Source organism: Saccostrea cucullata, unplaced genomic scaffold (genome assembly GCF_032062105.1).
Source record: "Saccostrea cucullata isolate Sc308-1 unplaced genomic scaffold, CSIRO_AGI_Scuc_v1 ctg12804, whole genome shotgun sequence".
In the NCBI taxonomy this organism is placed as follows: domain Eukaryota; kingdom Metazoa; phylum Mollusca; class Bivalvia; order Ostreida; family Ostreidae; genus Saccostrea; species Saccostrea cuccullata.
In genome coordinates, this window is record NW_026919995.1 from 6,141 (window position 1) to 16,600 (window position 10,460).

The 10,460-nt window shown below is 33.2% G+C and overlaps 1 pseudogene; it reads left to right on the forward strand.

Moving 5' to 3' along the window:
* The first annotated feature begins 5,043 nt into the window (after positions 1-5,043).
* LOC134241358 (uncharacterized) lies at positions 5,044-10,345 on the forward strand (annotated as a pseudogene).
* The last annotated feature ends 115 nt before the right edge of the window (positions 10,346-10,460 follow it).

The window sequence follows — 10,460 nt, forward strand, 5'->3', positions numbered from 1 at the left end:
TTATTAGTATTGAATAAATACATCTTTGGTAAAAATATAAATCTTGTTTTCGGTTGCGCCCTATATTTTCTGAAAGAAAAACTGCTTGAAAATAAGCAGTTTTATACAAAATAGTATAAAATCCATATACCACTACGCCACGAAGTCATTGTAATCGGATAGAAAAATTTAAGACAGATTGTTGAATCTTAAAATAATTTAAAGAAAAAAAAAATAATATATTTTTCAACATTTTCAGTAGGAAGTCCACCTTTAAACAAAAGTATCTAAATGCAATGAAATGCAGTCATACCCAAATAATGCTATTCAGAAGTTGTTTTTTCTGGTTAAGAGTGGTCTTTTGCGACTATTTGTCATTGTTTAGGGGGATACCTCAGTATTTACTTTATTCTCCATATAAACTGAACGATTTTTATATCTAACATATGAGGGCACTATTAATATTTGAATATTATTTTGTGTGATTAACCTTTAGGCATGTATAAACTAACGTTTTAAGACAAAATATTTGTTAAATAATGTATTTCAAAAATAACTACTAGAGTAGGCGAAAGTGCGCTATGGCTCGAAATTCATGTAAAACGACAACATCAAAAAAACAACCCATACTTTGCTTAAAAGAATGTTATAAGTGTTTCATATTAAACGTCTATATTTGATTTCTTTTCAATGAAATGATAGCTTAAAAAACAATTCATTCGGACAAAGGGTACGCAATATTTAACCTCATTAAGAATACAGTCTCAGTAAAAATAAAATAATAAGTGTATTAGTTTAGAAAAAAAAATAAAGATTCAAAAACTCAATATAAGTTAAAAAAATAATTTTCAATAAATCCGTAGTTTTTGAAGATCACCTCTTCAAAAAGAATGTTAGAATTTCCATCGGTTCAAACTGCACTCATTTGTGAGAAGACCTATTTCTGTACTTATTTTTATAATTTTTTTAAAAAAATTCTTCTTAATAACAAGAAGAATACATTTAAAGTCGCCATTTCTGAATATATCAAAAATATTTTGATCATTTGATATAAAATGCATTTCATATCAAAATATCAGAATAATAATAACTTCCTTTCATATGTCGATTCGATGAATTCTACTGAGCTTGAAAGAAAAGAAACCACAAATGCTGACGTATTGGTTTCATATTTGATATTGACTAGAAAAAAATGATAGTAGGGAGGATATGGAGATAACGGACAGTATTCAATATCAAAGTCCATTAGACGATACAACAAAGGAGCAGAGCAAACACGGACCTTCAAAACATCAGAGGTGGGATCAGATGTCATGGAGGAGTGAGCATCTCCTGCTGACCGGGAACACTCGCCGTGTGCTCCTTGTCATGATCGTGAGATAGCGGAAAAATTTAATGAAAAACTTAATGGCTTAAATCTTTCATGAAGATATGATTGATTCTATCAGAACAACAAAAACATTCCTCTATAATATACTACCGAATATTAGGATCTTTTCATTACACATATACTATAGTGTGTCTAAATATTAGGATCTTATAAATAATTACGACGTGTGCATAATGTTTATTGAAAGTGTTACTTTTAATTTTTAAAAATGTCATATAAAGGCATTAAAACAACGCTAATTTTGTATCGAAAAGGCACACACCGTATTTTCTATGAGTATAAATTGCAGAATAATTCTACTTACCACTACTATAAATGCCCGGAATCTAAAAAAATTATTAATATTCGTGATTTATGAATCCTCGAAAACTTCCTTATATATACCTAATAGTGCGCATGCGTGGATCAAATCAAAATATCATTTATACTCAATATTGCAAACTGTTTGTATGTCAGAGTGCAATATGAAACACTGAAGCCTTAATATCAATCTCTGCTCATGTTGCTTCATCACCCCGTTGTAAAAAGTATATATGTGAACATCCCGGTTTTTTTTCTAAATTAGGTATTTTGAACAGTTGACAAGCAATATTTGGTATGTAAAACATCAGAATCCTTCCCTATACTCAAACACTTCAACAAAGTTCATTCTACATTCTACTAAAGTCTCGTTTCCTGTTCTTTGTTGAGCGAAGTGAGGAGACCCTGACACTTAAGGAAATTATTTTAAAAAAATAAGGAAATGTTTATGAAGATAACTAACACAAGTACTAAAATAATCTCCTGTGGTAATTGTTTGTTTTGGTTTGGACTATAATAATACGGAAATGATTTTTCTCGCCTCTCCTAATATAATATAATCTTTATATGTCTATATATTCTCGTGCACTTTATTCTTTATCTATATTTTCATCTTCCACTTAAAATCAAAATAGAATTTAAAACCATAACAGTTATTTAAACGTTCCCGTTGCATCGGCTTCATACGATTGAGTATATTTTTGTGTAAAAAATATTTCTATTTCACATTTATAACTCATGACTTACTTCCTGATATAAGTTAAACATCAAAGAACATTTTACATGATTGGATATATTGTATTAATTGTCTCTCAATACTTAAGAAAGGACGTTAAATCTTTACGGTCTACGGTATTATTATATACTAAGTTATATGAAGCTGTCATTATCTACGATGTTTGAACACTAGGATATACTCTCCAGAGTCGTTACACCTGACTGCCTTATTGTCATGAGTATCGGCATTAAATGGCGACCCGTGTTCGTGCTGGTTATATCTGGGGGGAGGGGGGGGTAAAACAGTAATGCAAGTTATACATATAAGTACCAGGGACAATTATTGTTAAGTGTTAAAAAGATTTACACTGAAAATGACGAGTCAAGTGGTCATGAGACATCAAAGGCAAAAATGCTGTTAACGCTATTCTTACCGAAACACATACCGTTTTTCTGCATAATGGACGAGTAAATAGCAGAAATTGTCGACATATATTTGATATCAAATCTTCAACCTTAGATATTTGGACCATTACCAGAAGAAAATAAACAAAATCAGGAAGGAAACGTCGACAAAACTGGCGCCCCTATATATTTAGTTTTCTCACAGTATAATATTATCTTATATAAAAGGAAACTGTACGCTCTATCAATATACTTTTAAGATAGCTCTTAAATTATCAAATGAAATCTATCGCCAAAAAAATTGCTCATTCGAATACGTTTTTTTTAAAATGACTATATGTTTTCATAAGAAAATCCATGAAAATAAAGAACTGAATAAATTCCTTTTCAACTTGCTCTTATATTTTTTTTCTAAGCATATATTTGCTCCATCCTAATCGAGGGGCCTCCGGATCATAATGAATCAGTGAACGAATAAGAATCAAACCTGTTCATACATGTTTAACTATTGAAGTTTCATGACAATAAAAAAATTAGTTTACTGCTTATGTTCCATGCTTCAGTGTGCAAAAAAAAGAATTTAATGACTGCTTCATTAAACTCAAGACTATAATTAATGATACATTCAAATTTGCATAAAAAAAAATATTGATACCAATTGGCAGTGCTTATAACAAACTGAGCAATACTAGTAAAATCAATAATGAAATATGAAATAGCATTGTGTTACAATGCTTACAGTAGGTTAGTTGTCTGGGTCTGGCTTAAGCTTGCTGGAGGCAACCTTCAGGTACATATGCTTTCCTCATGTGTTGCCAACGAGATTCGTGAAAGGTTTACATCAAATTACTACACTGTTTTATACCCAGTATAAAGGTATCTAAGGAATCTAGAGCGACTAGACATAATTAGTTGCTGTTTGTTCACTGCTGGAAATTAAGACGTAAAAGGTCAAAGGTGGTGCCTTGTACCAAAGACATACTTGCGCATCTGAAATTTTGGAAGATTGAATGAGAAAAAAAAATTGTACTCAGTGCACCACCAGATTCAGTTTCAACAGGTCAACACAAATATTTAAATCACTGTTGACAATGCATCAACAGTTCAGCATAATCTGCAAATATTAAAATAAGTGTTAACAATATAATTATTTTAGTTTTTAAATTAATGAAATAAACATTTTGATAAATGATATTATACAAGTAGATGTCACTAAACAAATTACTTTATACTGATCGAATTCATTTATTTAATCTAAATTATTTTTTTTATCTATTGGGTATATTTTATTCAAACGTTTCTATTAAATAAACACGTAAGGTTTAGATTTTGTGAGTTTGACTACAGCATACTCCTCTTTCTTAAGCTTAAAATACCAAGCCGCCATTTGCTCTTGTGGATGCTTATTGTCTTCTTTAATGTTCATTAATGTGAAGAGTTGCTATAAACAACATACAATTACTTTTAACTTTCACTTTCATAAAATTAGAAATTAGGTAAAAGATTTCAAAATTAATAAGTTGGTCATAATTTTAAGTTTATCAGTAGTTTTACAAAGTGACATAGTGGCTAACGGTAAACTTTGATATTATACATTCACCCAAAGCTTGTCTTTATGTACTCCATGTTTACACCTTTTCAGTTTGTTTGCAATATGTTGGGTCAGAAATGACAACTTTTTCTTCTTAGGATCCCAAGAGACAAACGTCTAGTAGCATTGGTTTACTTCAACTTTAACAAAAGGTAGGATGTTTTCCCTCTTTTAATTTCTGCAGCTCTTAGTCAATGTCGAAATAGTATTTGATACTTAAACATCTAGGTAGTTAATGTTACTTAACCTTTTTCAAGGAGACAAGAAAAGTTTTTGCACAAATTTCACAGCACTTTCTTATTTACTTTTAACTATGTGAAAGACGTGATTTTTACCTAGGTGCTTCGTTCACCTATATAATTATATTGTTCAATCATTAGGCGTCTGTCTGTAACAAGTATTTGGACATGACTTACTGCGTCATTAAATTTAAGAAGTCTGCATTTCAATTTCTCGAACTCTATATGAAAGACCCAGACAACTAGTTAGGTCCTTCAATACAAACTCTAACAACTGGTAAGTCGTCTACAGTACAAACTCAGATAAGCAGTGAAACATCTATAGTACAATCATAGAAAACTGGTTAATCACCTACTGTATGAACTTAGATAACCGGTTGAGGAGCAGTGCAAACACAGACCTCCAAAACATGAGTATTATAATGATGGGAATGTCAGGCGGATCCTTTATGTCAGGAATGCCTTAAATGGGCGGAGTCTCATTTTCTAACGTCAATCAAGGGGCGAAGACAAAGGTGGACTGTATAGGGGTGGAGCTATGAAAATCAACATGTCAAGGACAATACACGATAGGTCATATAGGATCTGATGGATGTCCTTCATGTGAATGTAACACCATGTCAGGTTTAATGAGCTTTATTTTTCTTTTATTCATTGAAATATCATTAGCTATCATTAAAGTACAGTGGACCCTTATTTATCCGGACACTTTGGCTTCCAGTCAATTTGTCCGGATATGTGAAGCATCCGGATATCTGAATCACCAGTTAAACAAAACAAAATAACATTTAAAAATTTCGTTCCGATGAAAAAATCGTCTGGATACTGAGGGTTCACTGTATTAATAAATTCACAGTTATATTGATTTTCATTCAGAAAAAAATCCGTTGGAATTGTGGTTTTCCCTTAATTAAAAAAAAAATGACAAAAATAAGAATAATTAGTTGAAAATGAATTTTCAATTAGTGCATCCTAAGGTTACAGGGTAATTTTTGTTTTTTATTAAATAATTTCCTTTACTTAAGGAAACTTTCTCATAGCCAATTGTCTCATTCAGAATTTTTTAAATGTTAATGAATATTTTCGTCTTAATTAAACAAATTTACAAAATTTACCACCAGGATCTATGAGTGATAGATCTGGTATAGGCGATGTAGCCCCTTTAGTGTATCTAGTATTTCTGGTGGCGGATCAACAGCTGTTAGTGGTGGGACTTCTATTGGCGGATCCAGTTTTATAGGTGGCGATGGAAGCAACAATGGGATCCGCCCTGCTGGTGGTGTATCAACAGGAACTAACACTCAAACTACGTCGTAGCGCCGACAAAAGAGTGCCGAACAGAACAGGTTTGTCAAGAAAGGTGCGGATCAAACTACCAGATTAGGGAAGCAACAGAAGATGGTTGTGGGACGTGTATCTGTATAAAACCCTCTGTTACGTACGGTGAGTAGGATCGTTAGATAGTCTTTAATTGTTGTTGTTTTTTTTTCTTCAAAGCCCTCTGTAACGTACAGTGAGTAGGATGGAAAGATAGCTTTTTTAAATTGTGTTTTGAATAAATTCATTGTATAGGCATAGCGGTTACATCTGTGATGGAAATTATACAATGTTTATACTTACAGCTCAAAGCATAACACAGGTATTTCAACCATAAGGTAGGTATAATCACCTGATTATTGAAAAAAATACAGTCAAGACATACCGCAATAGTTAAGCTCAATGAAGAAGTATCCATGTCAAACAATTCATCAGAAACCCAAATTATTTTCTTTTCCTTGCGTGTGTAGATAGCCCATCGAGTTATAATTAACATTGTGTTTACTTTGTAGTTCATCAGGTCATGACCTTGACCTGTCTTAGCCTGACCTGTAACTATGGCTGCAGTGTGGGATATAAATGTGGAACAGACGGGTGTCCCACGTGTGATTGTGCTCAACCCTCAGGTTAATATTGAACCAGAGATACATGCAGAAAATAAATGATACATTACAGATACATTTTGATGATTAAGGCAATTATAGGATATAAAACTGCCTCCAACTTCATTCCTAACTTGATAAAACAATAAAATGTTATACAGCAATAACCAAGGCTTATTCTCAGATCATTTTTGGAAGATTCTTACCATTTCAATTCTTAAAACAGAAAACCTACCTGAAAAATTTTAAAATTATATAGAATTATGTCTTTTTTTTAAATACACAGAAATTCACTAGGGCCTAATAACTTGTTGTAGAATATATTGATAACCAGTGTAAGGATTTGAACCTATAAACAGAAAATTAATGATAAATTATGGATACATACGTTGATTAATGCCATTATAGGAGAAAGGATAGATATAAGACTGCCTCCAACTTCATTTCTAACTTGATGAAAAAATTATAGTGCAATAACAAGCCTAGGGCATAATCTCACTTCCTTATGTAAGGTTCTGACAAGATGGGAAAAACGACAATTGGTTACAATTTTTAAACAGAAATCTTACTTGAAAATATAAAATTACATAGATTTATGTCTTTTTAATATACACAGAAATTCATAAGGGTCAAAAACTGGTTGTGAAATACATTTCTGCAACATATTTCCACTCAAAATAAAATACATTTACTCCTCCATGGCAACTGATACCACCTCTGATGTTTCGGAGGTCCGTGTTTGTTCTGCTCCTATTTTGTATTGTTTAATGGACTATGAGATTGAATACTGTTCGTTATCTCCATTTACTTTAAAATACATTTGTTAAAAAACCCCAACCGTCTAAATCACAGTGTACGCCACACACGAAGTTGTTATACAACACAAAGTGGATTATACAACTTTCTTAAGTTGTCCTGCGTTATGTGACGTTGGTTATAAGTGTGGAGTGGACGCTTGTCCTACCTGCGAATGTTTGGTGGGATATGTGCAAACACAAACTACAGGTAAATCGCCTACAGTACAATCTGAGACAAACAGGTAAGTCGCCTTCGTATTAACTCAAGCAGCCGGTAAATCGCCTATATGTCTTATTAATCTAGCTTTCGTAATTCTAATTCAGACTGATAAACCTTTTTTTCTAATTTGAAATTTTGTATTTTATCTTAGACCAATGTATTGATTGTGAATATATTCATTTCCTGACCCCAGCACCAGAAACAATCACCTATGTTCAAACTGTTCCGAAGCAAACGCAAACTGTTTACGTCACAGGAGGCAATGAATGCACTGATTGTGACGTCACACCGCAAATGGTGTCTTACGTTAAGCCTAAGCCTCAGACACAAACTGTTTACGTCAGTGGTAACAATGAGTGTCATGATTGCGACGTCAAGCCACAAATGGTATCTTACGTAAAACCAAGGCCACAAAAACAAACTGTTTACGTCACAAGTACGAACGAATGTCACGACTGTGAGCCCATTAAGCCTCAGATGGTTTCATACGTTAGACCACGCCCACAGCAAGAAACTTTGTATGTTACAGGTACATTTTATTTGAATATGAAATACTGGTACCCGTTTAATGATGTTACATGTTAAAAAATAAATGCACAAAATTGAGTTGTTAATTTTCCTCCATTTCTCCAGGAACACAGACAGAATGTAACGGAAGTGAAAAACCTCATACTTACTTCATCCAGAAACCTACACCCCAGAAAGTGTATATACAAAAACCGGACTCGACGGAGAACGGAATACCCATCTACGTAGACAGGCCACGCCCACAAAAACAAACAGTATATATACATAAACCGGACAGGACGGAGAACGGAATACCGATATATGTAGACAGGCCACGCCCACAAAAACAAACCATGGTTGTCACTCAAACACAGAAATGTCATAACAGTAACACGTGTGGATCAGGTAAGGAAAAACACAATAGTGTCGTGCAGTTCAGGTCACTACGTTTCACGTGAGGTCAGACACGGAAGTGTCATAACAGTAATATTTGTGGGTTATGTCATTCATACCAGGTTAGGATGAAGTCAATTATCTTTAAAATTGCATTTTTTCCCCCAAAGAATGAGTGCACTTAAGTACGTCATTTGGAACCTTTTCGGCTACCCATTTTAAGCTTAACAATACAATATATCGCAAAATTAATCTATGATTAATGTGCAAGCATATGCTATTGATATTTATTTCTAGAATTTTTTGTCATACATATTTCTATAATTACAGAAAATGTAACATGACATAATTGAAAAGAACATGTAAAAGCCTTAAATTCCGGAAATTTGAACGGGACCAATTTCGAATCTAAGGTATCCGCAAGTAGGCGGAGACATTTAAACCGCATGGTTGTGGAATGTAAACATTAGCACATATGATTTTTTCGCATTGCGAATTGAAATGGATGAGAGAGAGAGAGAGAGAGAGAGAGAGAGAGAGAGAGAGAGATCATGTTGATTTCATGGTGCAAAATTATTAAATAATTCTAATGTTAAGGGATGTCTCGCTGTGCAGACCATAATACAGTGGCGACATAAGCCTAAACATGTACTTACTAATGACGCTGTCAATACCAGAATTCTTTCAAAACAACCCTTATGAAAAGCATAAAGATAAATAAGAGAAATATTATCTTCAAACCCCATTAAAATTTGCGCAAAAATCTCCCATAAATTTAAATTGGAAGCACGATAGATAATGTCACAACTGGGACTTAAACACAATGAAATTTTCAATGAAAGCGTTAGCGTATCGAATAACAGAAGGTCACGTGAGAGAGGTGATTATAATATCAATCGGTGTTGCTCAGTGACCGGTTGATTTAGTAGCTATTTCGACCCTAGTATGGGGACAATTTTTTGGAAATTAGATATGAGCCGCAACTTGGCCAACATTGTCCTTTGGATATGTATAAGTTTAGGTTAAAATACATATTCTGTGCAAATAAGAAAAATGGCCAAGTTGCGGCTCGATGTAAACAAAGTCGTTGAAAACTGGTATGCATATGAATAACAATAGAAATGAGACAAAACTGTTAGACCCCCGTCTCAAAAGCTAGTGTCATTATTTAATACTTTCATGTAAAATAATATACCAAAACCTGCTCTAAAGACATTGTTTAATACCTATAAAACAAAAATTTAATGAATTTTGTAATTTTATTTTGCGCAAAACATCGGGTTCCAACTCTCATAGCTTAAGTGCACTCATTCTTTTGTGACTGAAGTTACATAATTCTATTTTATCTTTTTATTCATATCAAAGCCATCATTTCGTTGTATTTTCTTGATAATCTATTTATGTTTATTGAGATAAGTATTATAACAACAGAGGTGACATTTTCCTACAAGAAGACAAAAAGTATGTTGTTTGTGAAATTGCTGACTTTAAAATCCCTTTAATATGATTTTATCAAGAGAATTCATGTCTGTCTTTAAAGCTCTTAGAATATGATACATGTCTTTTTTTCTGGTGAGACTAATTAAATGATATTGCTTTTGTGGATCTTATCATGAACGGTAATTTTATACACGGGCTGTCTCAAATCTATTCATATAATGATGTATTGTTATTTATTTATTTTCAGGTTCTTCTAGCGGTAGTTCCGGTGGTGTTATCATGAATGTACTGACGGGTGGATCTGGTTATATCAGTGGCGGATCAGGGTTCAGTTCTGTTGGCGGTGGTGGATCCAGGGAAGGCAGTGACGGGACTCCTTACGGAATCAGTGGCGGATCAACTGTTTACAGCAACGGGCGCGTGATTGGAATGAGTGGAAGCGGGGGTGGTAAGATCCAGAAGGTTTTGACCGACCGAATAAAATCAAATAAAATATACCATAAATGGACTTGTGTCTACATTAATAATTTAAGAATATATTACAATGAATCCATGTCTTTGAT